The sequence below is a fragment of the Pongo abelii genome, chromosome 3, assembly GCF_028885655.2.
Source record: "Pongo abelii isolate AG06213 chromosome 3, NHGRI_mPonAbe1-v2.0_pri, whole genome shotgun sequence".
Lineage (NCBI taxonomy): Eukaryota > Metazoa > Chordata > Mammalia > Primates > Hominidae > Pongo > Pongo abelii.
In genome coordinates, this window is record NC_071988.2 from 3576473 (window position 1) to 3595753 (window position 19281).

The 19281-nt window shown below is 51.4% G+C and overlaps 1 long non-coding RNA gene across 2 annotated transcripts; it reads left to right on the plus strand.

The window, feature by feature from the left end:
* The first annotated feature begins 1300 nt into the window (after nucleotides 1-1300).
* LOC129059230 (uncharacterized) lies at nucleotides 1301-11241 on the plus strand. 2 transcript variants are annotated; one of them, XR_008524967.2, is made up of 6 exons: nucleotides 1301-4105; nucleotides 4401-4698; nucleotides 5752-5846; nucleotides 7467-7532; nucleotides 7792-7946; nucleotides 11067-11207. It is a non-coding gene; the product is annotated as an uncharacterized LOC129059230 (long non-coding RNA). The 2 variants fall into 2 exon arrangements; XR_008524968.2 differs by lacking the exon at nucleotides 7467-7532 and having other exon boundaries at nucleotides 11067-11241.
* Nucleotides 11242-19281: the final 8040 nt, after the last annotated feature.

Below are 19281 nucleotides of genomic sequence, written 5' to 3' on the forward strand. Positions count from 1 at the left end.
GTTACTGCATCTTAGCTGGAAGCACAAGTTCCCAGTATGGGATGTATGGGGGAGAGGAGGTAAAGGAATCCCCCAGGAGGGTGGTGGAGGGAGAATGACCTCATGCGAAGTGACTCCAGAGACAGATCAAATGCTGTCATTGCCATCATTGCATGTTTTTAAGCTCAGGACAGAATGGCCAGGTGAGCCTGGCCTAGATTCTCACCTGTGCCTGCCTTCCCCTTGTGTTCCCTCGTTCCTGCTCTTCTCTCCATCTCCTGGTGCCTAGAATCAGAGGTCACCCGTTTTACCCCACATACATGTTTTGCCCTGACCCCACTCCTGAGAGCTACAGGTAGGTCTTGGTGGGCTTAGAAGGGGACAGTCCAAATTGGCCCATCCCCCCGCAAGCATGTCCCTGTTGGTCATCTGGAATGTGGTCCTCACTGCGAATGTTCCAGCTCTGTGAATCCTGCCCCCAGTGTCTCTAGAAAGGCCCATTATAAACCCACAGGAATTGGAAGCCGGACTGGGAGCAGAGTCTTCTGGGATCCTGCATCTTACAGTGGTGTGGGGTTCTAATAGCCGTTTTCTTATACAGCCCGGTTTCCCAGATAACTAAGCAATATTTTATTTGTGGCTACATACACAGGCAATGAAACTAAAGAAAGTCAGGGGATAGCTAAAGGTTGGGATGGAGGATACCTGGGCTGGGGGAGGAGGGAGAATGCGATGGGTGGACACAGACAGGCTTCCAAAGTGGTGTCCAGGTTGTATTTCTTCACCAGGTGGTGGGCACACAGGCATGCATTTTTCCCTATCTTTAAATTGTACATATTTCATACACTTCTCCGTATGTATTATACATTTCAAAATAGTACATCTTTTAAAAAATCACAGTGGTTCGGGGGGAGGGGGGAGGGATAGCATTGGGAGATATACCTAATGCTAGATGAGAAGTTAGTGGGTGCAGCGCACCAGCATGGCACATGTATACATATGTAACTAACCTGCACATTGCGCACATGTACCATAAAACCTAAAGTATAATAAAAAAAAAAAATCACAGTGGTTAATGCAATCAGTACGGGTGCCAGGCGCATAGCAGAGACTCCAGGTGAGGGCATGCTCTCCTCTTGGGCTCCTCCTCTAGGGCTGAAAGTTTATTTCTCACTCCTGCCGCCAGCACCCCCCATGCCAGCCCATGTCTCTAAGTGCTGAGGGGAAGATGTGTGAACAGAGACAGATACGGCTGTGGAAGAGCCCGGAGGGAGGGCTTCGGCTTGGTGAGGATGGGTTGTGAGGCTGGTCAGTGCTGAAGCTGAGTATCTTGCTTACTAGAGCAAAGGGGAACCGTGCTATAGGACCATCTCTCAGCAAAACAAACTGAGTCTCTTGGGAAGCCTGGCATTGAGGATTGTCTGGCTTTCAGAAGCGAGAGTGTTCAGCCTGACTTCAGGGGCACAAGGTTCTTGCTGCCTGGGCCTGTTCTGTAGTGTGGGGCTGTCCCTGACTGGCTGGCTTTCAGAAGCTTGCAGCATTGTCATTGACTTATTGGGGCTTTCATGCCACTACAGCCAAAAAGCAGTTTGTTTTCGTCCTTGAGTTTGGACTATAGATTGTTATTCTGTCCAGGCAAAGGCAAAGGGAACAGGTCGTGCCGGGTGGCTGCAGGCAGGTGGTCTGGCTGGAGCTCAGTGCAGAAGCACAAGATGGTGGTGAGGAGTGAGGCAGACCCAGGGGACTGAAACGCCACTGGAAAGAAGATTCCACCCAGAGCAGTGGGGGCCACAGAGTGATCCTGAGGGGGAGATTTACACAGAGATGCGTTTGAAGAAAAGCAGAGACCAGTGGGAAGGCTGGTGCTCTCCGCCAGAGGAGAGGCGACAGTGATCGGGTCGAGATAGAGACACCGAGGCGGTGAAGATGGAGAGGCCATGTGAAGGTGGAAGGGACAGAATTTGGTGACAAGAGTCCAGACTGACGCCCATGTTTCCACCTGGGGAGACCAGAAGGTGGCAGGGCCAATTCTGATGCCAGGTCTCCGGGGAGGGCACGCTCAGGAGGAAGATGAGAGTCCGGGTCCCTGTGAGATGGACGTGGAGCCCTCCAGGGGCACTGGACTCTATGGATCTGCCAGTCAGGGGCAGAGGGGTCCACAGGAGAGGAGACAGAGATTTGGGGACCACCCACGAAGGCGCAGTGGGCAGGGGATGGAGCGCTCTGGAGGGAGCCAGCGCAAGGGTGCGAGAAGGAGCTTGCAAAGGAAGCAGAGTGGCAGCCAGGACAAGGGAAGGCACCCTCCAGGAATTGGCCTGCAGACCCCACGGTCGAGTAGGCTTTAAGGAGGAGTGCATGGGGAGCGTTGGGCCCCTCACAGACTGAACGCACAGAGGCTGGTGTGGATGCCTGTGGCCTCTGCCCTTGCAACAACCTCTGTCTTGGGTCAGGTTTCCTGGAAGCAGAGCTGAGATGGAATTCCTGTGGAGGTGATTATGGAGGGGGTGCTCCTAGGAAAGGAGAGTGGGGGTAGAGAGCTGGTGCAGAGAGCTGAGCAAGGCTGTGACTGCTTCAGCCTGGTTGGATGAAGGGGAGCTCAGGAGCACTGCACCTCACAGCTGTCCCTACCTTGAGGCCAGGACCATTTTGTGCCTCCTCTCCCTCCCCCCATCAATCAGGTACTGGGTTGTGGGGGAGGGCGTGACCTCCTGGGTGAGGCAGTTTTCCCACTTGGCCTAGGGCAATGAGCCTCCGCTATCCTCAGCCAGCCACCATTGCCTGGAGACAAGTGAGACCCCACGTGCTTGGGCAAAACCAACCCCTTCCCAGCTCCCAGCATTCAGGGAGGGTCTTTGAGTAAGACCACCCTCAGCTGCCTGCTCTCCTGGCAAACTCCCTGTCACTGCTTTCCCCGCTGTCTGCCACTGTAGACCCCAGGACGAAGCTCATTATGCTGCTTCTCCCTCTGTATGGAGAGTTGGAGTCCCCCAGGCCACCCCTTGCCCCAGACAGCTCTGTATATCCCATTCTCAGACCCCTTCCCTCATCCCCAATTCCCCCAAACCCTCCCACTCTCGAACTCCTGACCAGCCATGAGCAACGTCCCCCATATCCTAAACTTTTTGTAAACCAAAAATAAAATTCTGAGGCCCCCCCCCCCAGCCATCTGAATGGACTTCCTCCTCTGCCAGGACGCTCTTAAAATGTAATCTGAAAGACTGGTTCAGGCCATGATGGGAAGTGGGGGTCGGACTTGCATGATTATCGCTCCAGCATTAACATCAACATACTTTTGTCTGATAAGAAGTATTTTACAGTCTATTCTCTGTGAAGCCTGCCACCTGAAGGCTTCCTCTGCAAATAAGAACTATGGTTTCCACAATCCTTTATCTTAACCCAAATATTTTCTTTCTATTGATCCCAGGTCTTTAAATCAACTCAACCAGTTGTCACCCAGAAAATTTTTAAATCTACCTATAGCCTGGAAGTCCTCCCCTCACCCACCCCCCGCCTTCTAGTTCTCTTGCTTTTCTGAACCAATTTATTTCTTAAATGTATTAGATTGAAGTCTCATGTCTCCCTAAAATGTGTAAAATGAAGTTGCACCCTGACCACCTTGGACATATGTTCTCAGGACCTCCCGGGGGCTGCGTCATGGGCCGTGATCACTCAGGTTTGGTTCAGAATAACTCTCTTCAAATATTTTACAGAGTTTGACTCTTTTTTGTCAACACTTTGAGCATCCCCTTGACTGTGCTGTAACTGGAGATGGACACCCGCTCGCCCCTCAAGGACCGCATCGCTCTCCAGCACTCCTCCTCTTCTTATAACTCTTGGTGATTTCCGTTTCCAGGGGGTGATCCCTGCAAAACCCTGGCCTGCTCTCCTTTGATGGTCTTGACCTCAAAACTACCCCAGCCCTCCTCTCCCATGGCCACAGCCTAGATATTGTGGCGCATGACCACAAAGTCTTCTCTCTCCACGAACACAATTCCAAGTCGCCAACCAGCAGCTGTGACCTCCTTGACAGAGCAGGAGTATCGCCATCTTGGACAAGCACTGCCATTTTAAGTTCACCCTGATCAAAAACCGCCTAAATCCAAAAGGCACCAGCCTAATGGCTAAGGTCAGCATGACCATAAACCACAAATAACATCTCGGACCAAAAACATTCCAAACCCCTCCCTCACCAGAGGCATGCCAGCCCCGAGATAACCTCCCCTCCGGCCAGAGATATGTCAGCCCCAAGGCTGCTTTTTGTGTTTCTTTCCTCTTTCCTTAACACTTTCACTCCTGATTGTGTCCAGCTGACTTCTCCAGGGCCTCACCTAAACATTCCCTTCAATGGCTGGGCTTACACTCCACTGATCCCTCCACATTTTCACTGTGGTCACCCCTCTGTCATCCCTCCTCCCTCCCAGGTATTATGGTGGGCACCAAACATTCTCAGCAGCATATGCCAGTTCCTCCAAGTCTTCTCTTCATTGGACCAACGTCCCCAGGCCCCCAGTTTTCCTCAACAGGATGTGGACCACAGATCAGCCATGTCCTGGCATCTTCACCTGGTACTTCTGTCCATGTCTTCTTGTCCCTGGAAAGCATGTTCTCTGAGAGCAGAAATTGTGTTTCCTGCATCTCTGTCTCCTGTTGCCCAGCACAGAATTGGTGCTCAATGAAGATTTGTCCATCCAGATGAAGAATGGATGGGTGGCTGGATAGGTAGGCAGATGGATGATGAGTGAGTAGATGGGTAGGTGGATGGGTGGATGGGTGGGGACAGATGGATGGATGGAGATAGATGGATGATGGATGGATGGATGAGTGGGTGGGTAGATGGATGGGGATGGATGGATAATGAATGAATTGGTAGGTGGATGGGTGGGTGGATGGATGGATGGGTGGATGGCTGGGTGAGTGGGTGGATGGATGGATGGGGATAGATGGATGCTGAATGGGTGGGTGGGTTGATGGATGGATGGGGATAGATGGATGATGAATGGGTGGGTGGGTGGACAGATGGATAATGAATGCATTGGTAGGTGGATGAGTGGATGGATGGATGGGTAGATGGGTTGGACGGATGGATGGGTAAGTGGATGGATGGATGAGGATGGATGGTGAATGGATGAGTGGGTGGATGGGTAGATGGATGGGGATGGATTGATAATGAATGAATTGATAGGTGGATGGGTGGGTAGATGGATGGATGGGTGGATGGATGGATGGGTAGGTGGATGGGTAGATGGGGATAGATGGATGATAAATGGATGAGTGGGTGGGTGGATAAATGGATGGGAAGGGATAACGAATGAATTGATAGGTGGATGAGTTGGTGGATGGATGGATAATGTAAGAATTGGTAGGTGAATGGATGGATGGGGTGGATGGATAATGAATGGATTGGTATGTGGATGGATGGATGAGTGGTGGATGGATGGATAACGAATGGATTGATAGGTAGATACATGGATGGATGGACAGGGATGAATGGATAATGAATGGATTGGTAGGTGGACAGATGGACGAGTGAATAGATGGATCGATAATGATTGATGGATGGATGGATGGGGATGGATGGATAGATAAATGGATTGGTAGGTGAATGGACAAATGGATGGATGGATGAGTGGGTAGCTGGATGGGGAATGAGTGGGTAGGTGGGAGAATGGATGATGGATGGATGGATGGATGGATAAATGGAGGCATGCATGATGAATTTCTCCCTTGTTCCCGGCCTGGTCCTAGAATATGTTGCCTGTTCTCAAAAATAAGGTACCACAAAGCCTCTGGTGATAGCGGAGCAAAGGAATAGATGGTGAATGTCTCATACTCACTTCGGATCCAGAACAGGCCTAGGAGAGACTCAGGTGGGATCTGCTGCTGAGGAAGGGGGTTGGGGCTGAGGTTGGAGGAGGAGGGCAGCTCTAAACCACCTCTTTCTGGCTCTAGGCCTCTCAGGCCAGACAGCCCTAACCCATTTCTGCAGATGCCCACATCATGGTCCTGAGAGGATGGGGGCTGGCCTGGAGCCTTTTCCCTGTGGTGTGTGGCTATAGCGGGGACATGAAGGGGGTGTTTTGGGGGCGTAGTGACCACTCCCTTCTACCATCAGAGATCCTGCTTCCCCCTGCCCCCTGCCCCTCCTCGGCTGCCCTTCATAACCCCCCACCCACTCCCCACCTGCCATCTCCTGTGCTTGCAGAGCCAGGAAGCACCTACCTGGGTACAGAGATCATCGCTCGGTGCCTCGCCCCTACACAAGGGTGATTAACTTGTCTGTTACGAACTCCTACTTAGTAATTCCAACATGAAACTCCCACTAGGATAAAACTTGGCGCAGAACAGCAATTACTGAAAACACATTTTTAAAAAGGTTGACGTTTTGTAAGAGTTCATCCTCCTCCACTCCTCAGCCTCCCTCAAGGAGACACATATTTAGATCTTCTCTATGAGTCTAACTTGGAGACTGTGAGTTGCAGTTTAAAAGGGGCTCTGGGGCCAGGTGCGGTGGCACACACTTGTGGTCTCAGCTACTCAGGAGGCTGAGGTGTGAGGAACGCTCAAGTTCAAGACCAGCCTGAGCAACACAGGGAGATGGCATCTACCCAAAACATTTAATAATAAGGCTGGCATGGTGGCATATGCCTGTGGTCCCAGCTACTTGGAGGCTGAGGCAGGAGAATCATTTAAGCCTGGGAGATTGAGGCTGCAGTGAGGTATGGTTTCAACTGCTGTGATCCAGCCTGGGAGACAGGGCAATACTCTCTCTCTAAAAAATAAAAATAAAAAATAAATAAAGGGCTCTGAGCCCAGCCCCCTGGCCAGGGCCTGGTGCAGTGGCAGAGGCTTGGGTCCCTGCCAGGTCTCCTGAAACGTCTCCAGGGCCCGCTGGAGCAGCCACCTGGGTGCTCAGTTGCTCTGTTAAACAGCAAAATTCCCAAGTCCTCATCTCAATGAGCCACTGAAGCCGGTGAAGAGGGCCTGTCTCGTTTAGGACATGAGTGGCCAGGTGGGTGCCACAGGCCCTTTTCCTGGTGACAACAGTGCCATTGCATGGCTCCAGGAAGGCCACATCATTTCGCGGGCTTCGTAGGCACCTGCGGGGTGGAAACAGTTCAACAGGGCCCTCCTGATCACAAGGATGAGGTCATACCGGCTGCTGCATGGCAGGGCTGCACTCTGCCAGGGAGCGTCCTGTGAGGGAGGGGCTGTGCTGCCGCTTTACTGATGAGGAAATTGGGGTTCAGAGAGATGAGGTCGTTTGTTAGAGGCCAGACAGCCTCCTCAGCCCATTTCTAAGGTTGTTTCTGTGGTATTTGCCATAAAGCCGTAGGTTCATTGATTTGTTCTTAAGTAGTTCTGAGCCCTTACTGCGTATGGGGCAGGGACAAACAGGAAAGTCCCTGCCCTTGGCAAGTGCGGGGGAAATGAAATGATTCTGCTCAGCCTCATCCATTGGTCTGAACAATCACGTCTCATGACCCCAGGGACGCGGCTTCCCCTGAACGCGGATCCTAGGCCAGGCAGAAGCAGCATGGGTTTCCACTCACACGGTAGGCGGCTGTGTGATTTCATCTGGAGTCCCCAGGCCCCTCCTCATCCTTCCCAGGGTTGCTCTGAGGCCATCCCTCGTCATCTAGGAGGGGTCCATGTAAAAGCATTTATAAACAGCTCCAAATGGGAGCCTGGCGCGCCCACCTTTGGAGCACTTTTTTCTACTGCAGATTTATCTACTGCTAGTTAAATCTCTGGATTTAACTCTGATGAAAGACCTGAGGCTGAAGGGGAACTTCAATGTCATATATTTTAAAGGTTGACTCACAGTTTGGAGCAAGAATTAAAGAACCACGAACATCAAGGTAAAACGGGCAACGGCAGTGGGGCAAGCCTCTCTGCAGCCAGCGTGTCCAACCTCTCCTGCGTGCCAGAAGTCCCCAGGCAGGAGTGTGGTGGGACGTCCGGCTGGGGTAAGGACAGGCACTCTCCCACTGTGTCAGGGCCCAGAGAGTGGGTGGAGAAGCTCTGCAAGGGACCTGTGCAAGGGCACCTTGTAGGAGCCTGCAGTCCCCACAAGGGTGTTTGTGGATAACAGTTGGGGAGCCCTGGTCTTTTGGGGTCATGGAGGGCTTGGCCTCTCACCTCAGAGCTGCAGAGGAACCGCTTCTACATCAGGACATCAGAAGCGAGAATGGGATGGCCGGCGAGGGGCCTCTTGTTGAGGTCACAGAGATGAGTCCCTGAGATGGCCCGTGTGGAAGGCTGGATTCTCACTCCACCTCTGCCCCTATACGTCCTGGTGACCCTGCCCTCTGTAGTCTTGGTTTTTTGCAAAACAGTTATGACCTCCTGTCATACTGGGTACTTTGCTTATGTATTGTGTTTACTCTTTACTGTGTCTCTCCTTCTAAGGTCTACAAAGAAGGGTCTTTGTGGGTGGGGTTCTCAGAGGCATCCCAAGTACCAGAAGCAGTCCCTGGACTAAGGGGCTCAATAAATATTTTTTATTTATTATTTTTCTTTTTGAGACGGAGTCTCGCTCTCTTGCCCAGGCTGGAGTTCAGTGGCACAATCTCGGCTCACTGCAACCTTCACCTCCTAGGTTCAAGTGATTTCCAGCCAATTTTTGTATTTTTAGTAGAGACGGGGTTTCACCATGTTGGCCAGGCTGATCACGAACTCCTGACCTCAAGTGATCCACCCGCCTCAGCCTCCCAAGGTGCTGGGATTATAGACATGAGCCACCATGCCCGGCCAAATATTTGTCAAATTGAGTTTGTATTTCCACACAAATTTTAGGCTGGATGAAGTGGCTCATGCCTGTAATCCAAGCACTTTGACAGGCTGAGGCGGGCGGATGGCTTGAGCCCAGGAGTCTGAGACCAGCCTGGAAAACATAGAGAAACCCTGTCTCAATATAAGAAGAAGAAGAAAAAGAAAAAAAAAATCAAAAACGAAAACAACACAAATTTTAGAGTAAATATTTTAAGTTCCGCAAAAACCTGGTTAGGATTTGGATAGCAATTTCTTTAGTTCTACAAATCAATTTGGAAAAAATTAATTAATTTGGGAAGAATTCATTTTGAGTCTTCTAATCCATGAACATGGTATCTCCATTTGTTTAGACCATCTTTAATGCCTACTAATAACATTTCTGTATAGTGACCTTGTACATTATTCTTAGATTCTTGATATTTTATGCTATTATGTCTTTTTATAAATTTTATTTTTCCAACATTGTTGCTAATATATAGTAAGAAAATGGAATCTTGCCTATGGATTTTGAACCCAACAACTTTGCTAAACTCCTCTGAATCCTCAGAATTTCCCTGTGGATTATGTAGACTCTTCTGCATACACAACCATATCATCTGTGAATAAAGACAGTTTTGTTTTTTTCTTCACAAACTTTACCTAACTCACTGTGCAGTCTGCCACATCCAGGCTGATATTGAATAGCAATGGTACTAATAGGTGTCTTTGTCCCCTTGCCAATCTTGTAAAGAAAGCTTTCAACATTTTCCTATTAGCTCTGTTGGCAGCTCTGACTTTTTCCATAGATGGCCTTCATCAGCTTAACAACGGGCCTTTTCTTCCCAGGGGGCTGAGCTTTTCCTTAAGAACAGACAGTGAGTGTCATCGAACACTCGGCCGCATCTGTTGAGACGGTCATACGACTTGTGTCTTTTCCTGTGTTTGTGTGTGAAGTCTCTGGGTGTCTGAGAGTTCTTGTGGCTTTCCCAGAAGAACACAATTTACCCTCAGGTGTGGGAAGGGGCAGGAGGCAGAGGAAGAAAGACCCCAAGTGCCCCTCATCCCCACTGACCTTCCTGCTGGCTTCGTCCTTGATCTGTGCCTCCTTAGATCCTGCGTTTGGCTACTTGCGGTCACGATGACGGAGCCAACATCCTGGCCAGGACTGTTGGCACCTCCCCTGCTGCCCAGAGCCCCTGCTCCAAACCACTTCCTTCATCTTCTCTACCCCCAGCCAATATTTCCCTGCCCGGTGTCAACCCAGGCCCAGAACCAGACCACAAGGGCAGCCCCGGAACCCAGAATCAGACAAATCAGCCCGTTCCAAGCTGTCTCCCCTGCTCTGCCCGGCTTTCGCAGGGAAGCCAACAGAGGCTGTGGCTTGGCCTTTCCCTCACTCCTTTCTGCCTCCTGGTCTGCCTGCGGCTTCCCCCTGCCACCCTGCAGGGCCTGCCACATCTCTCATTTCTAGCGAATGTTTCAAGAGCGATGTTAGACTTTCCTTTCAATAGCGTTGACCTCTCTTAGGCACCTTTATGGATTAAGACCTGGGCATAGATGGTTTCTTCGGCGTCATGACCTGAAGGTGCTTGGGAAAGATCGTGAGGAGGAGAATGTACCCCTGCCATGCTCTGCGCTGCACATGGATGCGGATTTCACCATGTCGGCCAGGCTGGTCTGAAACACACGGAGCCCAAGCGCCCGGTGGACCCTCTGATGGTCCTCGGGCGTGTGCCATTGTAAGCAGAGTATTCAGCTCTCATCAGGGCCTCTCCAGAGCAGAAATGGTCTGTTGATAATGCATCGTATACAATTATAAATGTGCACCCAGCATTGCTGCTTCCTCTTTTTTTTTTGATGTAGGGACTTGCTCTGTTGCCCAGGCTGCAGTGCAGTAGGGCAGTCACAGCTCACTGCAGCCTCAACCTCCCAGGCTCAAGCAGTCCTTCTGCCTCAGCCTCCTGAGTAGCTGGAACTACACACCCAGCTTTTTTTTTTTTTTTTTTTTTTTGTAGAGATAGGATCTCACCATGTTGGCCAGGCTGGTCTTAAACTCCTGGGCTCGAGTGATCCGCCCACCTTGGGCTCCCAAAGTACTGGCATTACAGGTGGGAGCCACTATGCCTGGCCTGCTTCCTTTTTCAAACAGGAATCTTGTAAATAGAATTGATCAGAACTTGTTGTTTAATGTACACAGACCTTTAGCTGTACTGCAAAGCTGTGTGCACATGTGTTAAGTCATCTGTTCTATGCGTTCTAATTATAAATAAGAAAAACAAATTTCTATCAGCCATGCTGGAGGAAGAGCAATTATGTTTCTATTCCTTCTATTGTAGGTGATGTAAAATTCTCAAACAATGAGATAGATAAAAAGTACGCAGCCAAAAAATGCAGGAAGAAGTGTTATAGAGATGGAGCAGGCCCTTCATAAAAACACGATGTTGGTTTTCTGGATTTTGTATGTTTGCTTTTTTTTTTCCTCATCCTAAAGAAATATTCACTGTCATACCTAATTTTGTTTTTGTAAGTTTGTATTCTTTTCTTTATAGGGAGGCCCCACAAAACCTGGATCAGACTCGCCCACTGCCCTGTGTCTGCCTGACCAACCACCTCTCCTGCCCAGCAGGGATGTGGGTGGCAGTGGTGCTGTGTGGAGGGTGGCGGGAGGACTGGGAAGACTGTGACTGGTGAGCCGGGAGGCCTTGGGATGGCCTCTCCCTGAATCATCCTGTGCACTGCCGGGTGTGACAGAGGCTCCTAGAATCCTGCCTCAAGTGGCCGCCTTCACAGAGGGAGTCACTCACGTTCCTGCTCAGTGCGGCCCTGGCCTGTGGGGGCCCCTCTACTCACGAGAAACCCCCACCCAATCACCATGAGCTGTGTGACCTGTGCTCACATCCAGGGGCCACTCATTCATTCATTCATTCACTCATTCATTCAGGAAACATTGGCCGAGCCCTCAGCAGGGGCCAGTGCTGGATGCCAGGATGTAGAGAGTGTGGTGGGACAAGGACTTGGTTGTGAGACATCCCAGTCTGGGGAAGGACTAAGAGAAGGTGACACAGACAGTCTAGACTACCCGTAATTGGTTCTCCACTGGGGGCAGTATTGGCAATGTTTGGGTTTAAATTGGTTGTCACAATGAGCGCTACCAACGTCTATTGGGTGGAGGCCGGGGGTGCCGCTCAGCATCCTACCAGGCATGGGACAGCCTCCGCCACCGAGAGTGCCAGCCCTGAGGGCAGCTCAGGGTGCCCCAGTGGTGAGGAGCCCTGGTGTGGAGTGCAGGGTTCGTTTGGACCAGGGCTGTGGAGGCCTAGGGGAGCTCCTGCCATCAGGATGGCCGGGCATCAGCGCTCCGTGAGGGGGAAGTGGGCGTCAGTGCAGTGGTGGGTAGGGGTTCAATGGGCTGAGTCCTGTGACGTGTTGCATCCACACCAGTGGCTGGGGCCAGCACCACCGCTCAGGCTCTGAACCCACTTATTTCGCCCAATAGTGAGTGGGAAGTTCCACCTTCCCCAGCTGGCTGCTTATCTTGTCTTTCCAATGCAGTTAGGAAGGGAAAATATTTTCTCCCCATCTTACAGATGAAGAAATAGGGCCTGGGGAGGAGCAAAGCCCAGAACTGCTGCCCACCACGCCCCCTGCCTGGTGCTTTCCTGGGAACATGTGGGAGCCCCCGCCTGGACCTTGGGACCTCCCATCTGTAATTGCAGACCCCGGTCTGCCTGCGTGGATGTGGAATCTGTCACTCGGGATCCTGGAGTCCTCTTGAACTTGTCCAGCAGGGCTCCATTCACTGATGTGCTGACAGAGGCCTAGGCTCGGACCTCTAGGAATATCCAAGGCATCTCATTATGCAGAAAACCACCCTCATGAGGTCTTGGGGGCCTCTCTCCATCTTCCTGGGGGTGATGCAATTGAGTGTAACTTCCAGGCTGCCCCCGTTGGAGGGGCAGAGTGGTATTTGTGAGGTGGCCGGAATCATTCAATGCCCACCTGCAACCTCCCGAGCTCACAGCACACTCTTAAGGCCAGTGCTACCAGCTACCTTGGGTGGATAGAGGAGCTATGGCTCAGAAGCATGCCCACAGCTCCCCCAGGACCCTGAGGCCAGCCTGTGGCAGGGCCTGTGATTTGAACCCCTCTACGAGGCTTCAAATCAGTGCTGTTTGTCCTAGCCTCATAAAACCTGGCTGCCCAGTTGGGATTGGTGTCACCTGCCTTGCTGAACTGGGCACTCTTTGGGAAGAGGGTGGGTGCTGTGAGAAGGCAGTGGATCCTGGCTGTGCAACCTTCGCAGGTGGCTGAACCTCTCTGTGCCTCAGTTTGCTCATCTGCAAAGGGGGCTGGGATTCCTGCCTACATGCATGTGCTCAAGAGGGAAAGCCGGCCAGGCAGGGTGGCTCACGCCTGTAATCCCAGCACTTTGGGAGGCTGAGGTGGGTGGATCACTTGAGGTCAGGAGTTCAAGACCAGCCTGGCCTAAATGGCAAAACCCCATCTCTACTAAAAAAAAAAAAAAAAAAAAAAAAACAAAAATTAGCTGGATGTGGTGGCGGGTGCCTGTAATCCCAACTACTGGGGAGGCTGAGGCAGGAAAATCACTTGAATCCGGGAGGCGGAGGTTGCAGTGAGCCGAGATCCCACCATTGCACTCCAGCCTGGGTGACAAGAGTGAAACTCCACCTCAAAATAAATAAATAAATAAATAAATAAATAAATAAATAAAATAAAGTAAAAGACGGAATGCTGAGAGCCGGGCGTGGCCTCTGGCTCTGTAGCTACTCAGGAGGCTGAGTCAGGAGGATTGCTTCAGGCCAGAGATTCCAGGCTGCAGTGAGCTATGATCACGCCTGTGAACAGCCGCTATATTCTAGCCTGGGAAACACAGTAAGACCCTGTCTCTGAAAAAATAAAATATTTAAAAAAGAGTGAATGGTAGGTCAGGGTCTTCTGTGGTGGGGTGGGTCTGGGCAGGGTTGGAGGCCCAGCCAGAGTCACTGGGGGTCAGGGAGGGACTGGTGAAAAGAATGCACAGCCCTGGCCAGGGCAGCACCCAGGGAGCCTTCCCTGTGAGGGGGGACCTGGCCTCGCCCCGGCCTCACCCCGGCTGTGAGTTGGAACCAGCATGGACGGAAGGCAGGCCCGGTGCACTCTGCCCAGGGGGATGTAGTTTGGCCAGTGGGGGCTGCCATCAGAGGCTGTCCTTACTGTGGGGTCCCTGTGGACGGTTTCCCTTCCGAAGCCTGGAACCTTGGGTCCCCATGCCCTCCAGCCCTGTGTCTCCTTCGTGGGCACCTGGAAGGCACATTCCCTGGCCTCTTTTGCAGTGGCTGGCTGTGGAAGGAGGCGCCTGGGGTCAGGGCAGGTGGGTGTAGGTGGGTACGTGGCATCACGAGGACATATTTTTGTAGAGGGAATTACATTCTTTCTTCCAATTTTTTATTATAAGAGTTTTCCAATTGAAACCACCCACACCCCAAGCCTGGGGCCGGCCTCCCATCACCGCCTTCTCAGCCCCGGGCGAGGCCTCCTTCTTTCTGCATGGTTTCTGGGCCCATCTGAGCATTCCTCTTCCCTGATGGGAGAAACGCCTGGTGGGGGAGAAGTGGATGTGGGTGTCCAGGCAAGTCTCAAATCCCAATGGCTGACCCGGAATGCCCCCTGCACCCCTCTCCTCCTGGTGCCCGGAGGGGGTGCCCACTCTGCTGCCAGGGATTTCCTGAGCAACCGCTCTGACCACAGCCAGGGAAGAGTCCTTGCGGGAACTCTGCGGGCTGGGCCTGCCTTCCCCAGCCTTGGCATCTTCTTGTTGGTGTCTGAGTTTGAGTCCGTTCTGTGGGATCTGTGGGAGGTGGGCCCAGCTTCTCACCATGCGGGACCCCTCACCCAGAGCCTGAAACCCACTTTGACTAACATGCCTCTGGGTTCCTTCACTGGCCCTGCCCAGTCGCATCCCATGGGAAGAAGAACTGGCTGCTTGGGGCTCTCAGACCCTAGCCTGGGAAAACCAGTCTGAGGGCAGGGATAACCCTTGGCCCTGCCTCTGATTGGGCCCTGAGTTAGGTGGAGTTCTTCCCTGCTGGGGGTCCTGGAGGCATGGGAGGGTTTTGGGGTTCTGTGTGAGAGAGGCCCCAGCCCCTTCAGTTCTCACAGTTCCCCCGAGGCTGTGTGTCTGATCCATTGCTTTACATAAGAGAGGAATTGGAGCCAGGCAAAGCCCAGGATTAAAATGGGTGGTGGGGCGGGGAGGAAGCTGTGATTTGAATGTGTCCCTCTAAAAACACGTGTTGGAAACTCAGTCCTCAATGCAACAGTGTTGGGAGGTAGGGCCTAAGGGGAGGTGTTTAGCATGATCCATGGATGATTCATGCAGGTGACAAAAGGCCTCGAGGCTGGGCATGTGTTCTCTCTCTCTCTCACACTCTCTTGCCGTGTGATGCCTTCTGCCATGTGATGACACAGCAGGAAGGCCCTCACCAGATGCAGCCCCTTGAACTTGGACTTCCCAGCCTCCAGAATCATGAGCCGAATCATCTTCTATTTTTTATTTTTTATGTTTCTTGAGACGGAGTCTTGCCCCATCGCCCAGGCTGGAGTGCAGTGGCACAATCTCTGCTCACTGCAAGCTCCGCCTCCCGGGCTCACGCCATTCTCCTGCCTCAGCCTCCCAAAGAGCTGGGATTACAAGCGCCCACCACCACGACTGGCTAATTTTTGTGTTTTTAGTAGAGACGGGATTTCACCATGTTGGCCAGGCTGGTCTCGAACTCCTGACCTCAAGTGCTCTGCCCACCTTGACCTCCCAAAGTGCTGGGATTACAGGCATGAGCCACCACGCCCGACCTTTTTTGTCTTCTTATAAGGAGGTGAGTTGTATTGAATCAGGGCCCACTCCAATCAGGTGTGACTGCGTCTTCACTTGATTATATCTGCAAAGGCCCTATTTCCAAAAAGGTTGCATTCATAGGTACCAGGGATTGAGGCTTTAACATATCTTTTAAAATTTTTATTACTTTTTTGAGACAGAGTCTTGCTCTGTCACACAGGCTGGAATGCAGTGGCGCGATCTCGGCTCACTGCAACCTCCACCTCCTGGGTTCAAGAAATTATCTTGCCTCAGCCTCCCGAGTAGCTAGAATTACAGGCGCCCCCACCCACCCCCCCATGCCTGGCTAATTTTTGTATTTTTATTAGAGCTAGGGTTTCACCATGTTGGCCAGGCTGGTCTCGAACTCCTGATCTCAAGTGATCTGCTTGCCTCAGTTTCCCAAAGTGTAACATATCTTTTTAGGGAACAGAATTCTACCCACAAATTCTAGATAAGGAGGCATTGCTTCTTTTTTCTTCTGGTATTGAATGTCACTGTGGAGAAGTCTGATGTCAAGTTGGTTTTCTTTGCTTTATAAGATACTTAGTCTTTCTGTCTGGCTGCCTAAAGGATTATTTCTTTATCTTTAAAGTCCAGTGATTTTACAAAGGCATGTTTTGTGTTGACTGTTCTGGGCCAACACACCCAAATATACAGCATACACTTTTACAGGCAGGTGCAAGTCTGCCTGCATTTCAATGAAGAGGTCTTGAATGATAGTTTCAATCCTTGTTTAGCAGGGTGCTGTGGTGCACACCTGTGGTCCCAGCTACTCGGGAGGCCAGAAGTTCAAGGCCAGCCTGGGCAACACTAACTTATATGAGATCACCTCTCACATAAATCAAGCAGTCAATACTTGTTCTGATCTGTTAGAGTTTTGCCTATCATATGTGTACGCTGGAGCCCCTTTACTGTTTTTTTTTTTTTTTTTTTGAGACAGAGTCTTGCTCTGTTGCCAGGCTGGAGTGTAATGGCACAATCTCAGCTCACTGCAACCTCTGCCCCCTGGGTTCAAGCGATACTCCTGCCTCAGCCTCCCGAGTAGCTGGGATTACAGGCACGCATCACCATGCCCGGCTAATTTTTGTATTTTTAGTAGAGACGGGGTTTCACCATCTTGGCAAGGCTGATCTTGAACTCCTGACCTTGTGATCCAACTGTCTTGCCTCCCAAAGAGCTGGGATTACAGGTGGGAGCCACCACGCCCGGCCCTTTACTGGTCTTTTATAGTCACTTTCTCTCTAATCCTTTTTAATCTCTTTCCTCTTTCTTTTCATTTGCTCACTTTTTCCTTTTTTATGTGATTTTCGTGGTGTCTGCACTCTCATATTACCTGTAACTTCATTTCTTCATTTCTGAAATGTTTTTGTCTTTTTCTTCAGTTTCCTTCCTGAATTCTGTCATTTCCTACCACAGACTCCGCTGCCCTTTGGCCACCTCTTCCCTGCGTTCTTATTCTGTGCTTATTCTCCTCTGTTCTTATTCTGTGCTGTGGTCTCCTTTCAGAGCTGAAGTTCTTGTTGGAATATTAGATCATGATTTTCATCTGGTTTGTGGCAGTATTTGTCTGATGAGATTTCTTCATTTGTAGGAAAATAGCACTGCTTGTATTTTTCATTTTTATTTTGTAAGACTGCATCTTGCTCTGTGACCCAGGCTGGAGTGCAGTGGCACAATCATAACCCACTAGAGCCTTGACCTACAGCCTGCACGTGAGCAATTCTGCTGCCTCTGCCTCCGGAGTAGCTGGGGACTACAGGGGCATGCCACCATGTCTGCCCGGGTTCCTTTTTTAATTTTTTTTGAGAGAGGGTCTCCCTCTGTCACCCAGGCTGGAGTGCAGTGGCACGATCTCAGCTTACTGCAAACTCTACCTCCTGGGCTCAAGCGATTCTCCCACCTCAGCCTTCTGAATAGCTGGGACTACAGGTGCACACTATCGTGCCCGGCAATTTCTTGGTATTTTTTTTTTTGTAGAGACAAGGTTGCATGATGTTGCAGGCTGGTCTCGAACTGCTGGGCTCAAGTGATCTGCCCACCTCGGTCTCCCGAAGTATTGGGACTATAGGCTTGAGCCACCGTGCCTGGCCTTTTTTTTTTTTTAAGTTAGACGCTTAGGTCTCCTTATGTTGGCCAGGCTGATCTTGAACTCCTGGCCTCACTCAATCCTCCTGCCTCTGTCTTTCCCACAAAATGCTGGTGTTACTGGAAAAGGGGGGCTCTAATCCAGACCCCAAGAGAGGTCTCTTGGATCTCATGCGAGAAAGAATTCAGAGCGAGTTCACAGAGTAAAGTGAGAGCAAGTTTATCAAGAAAGTAAAGGGATGAAGAGGAACTGAGGTCTCCTCCCCTCCCTTTTGAGACCATATAAGGTAACCTCCAGATGTTGCCATGGCATCTGTAAACTGTCATGGCGCTGGTGGGGGTGTCTTTTAGCAGCTAATGCATTCTAATTAGCACATAATGAGCCATGAGGACAATCAGAGGTCACTCTCGTGGCCATCTTGGTTTTGGTGGGCTTTGGCCGGCTTCTTTACTGCAAACTGCTTTATCAGCAAGGTCTTTATGACCTGTATCTTGTGCCGACCTCGTATCTCATCCTGTGACTTAGAATGCCTAACCTCCTGGGAATGCAGCCCGGCAGGTCTCAGCCTCACTTTACCCAGCTCCTGTTCAAGATGGAGTTGCTCTGGTTCCAACGCCTCTGGCATTGGGATTTCAGGCGTGAGCCACTGTGCCTGGCCAGCATTGCTTTTGAAAGTGGAGAGCGTGCCCATTTTTGTTACTCGTTTATTTGAATAGGATGGCTTTTCCAGCCAGGAGGTGCTGGGCCATGGCTCCTGCAACGACCATATGCTGCCCTGCTGGATACCTCAGCACCACTCGCTCCTGTTGGCAGCTGAGCCGGCCCACCTCGATGTCCTGTGCCTGGGTTACAGCTGGTGGTGTGTGGGTGCACAGTGATGGCAGGCCTCTGAGAGCTGGGGCGGGCCAGTGCAGCCTGACTCTGCCTGTAGGAAGCTCTAGAACAGGTCACGCTAATATGCAATGAAAAGTCGCCTCTGGAGGGGGTGCAGTGGGGACTGATGAGCACATATCTCGGGGGTGGTCAGGTTCTTATCTTGGTGGAGTCTGCCTTTGTCAAATCCCTGAGTGACACCCTTGAGATCTGTATAGCATGCTGGGTTGAACTGTGACTCCCAAATTCATATGCTGAAGTCCTGACCCCTGTATCTCAGAATATGCCAGGGCAGAGTCAGCAAAAAGAGGAAAATCTCCAGCCGGTTCCCCAGCTCTGAGCCTGCGCCTGCCTTGGGGCCAGGACAGGCTGAGGTGTGGGAGAAATGCGTATTTGGGTTCCTCTGCCAGAGCATGGTCCTCCGTGGAGTTGGCCTCCTGCAGAGGGGAGCAGCGGGTGCTGTTGCATGCCACCGTCTCCCCTAAGCCTTTCAGGGTCTCCTTAGGAAGAGAGTGCGTGTTCCCTTCCAGGTGCAGCTCACCCCTACCTCTGCCCCCCACACCTCCCTCCCCCTGCCCCAGGCAGCCCCCAAGACTTTCCTTGCCCTGAACTCCCATCTGCCTCCCGGGTCTGTCCTCCGTCCCTGGCTGCTCGGGTCAGCCTGGCCTCCAGTTCTCTCCATTTCTGTCCCTTTTGAACCCTAGCTCCCTCTCTAGGC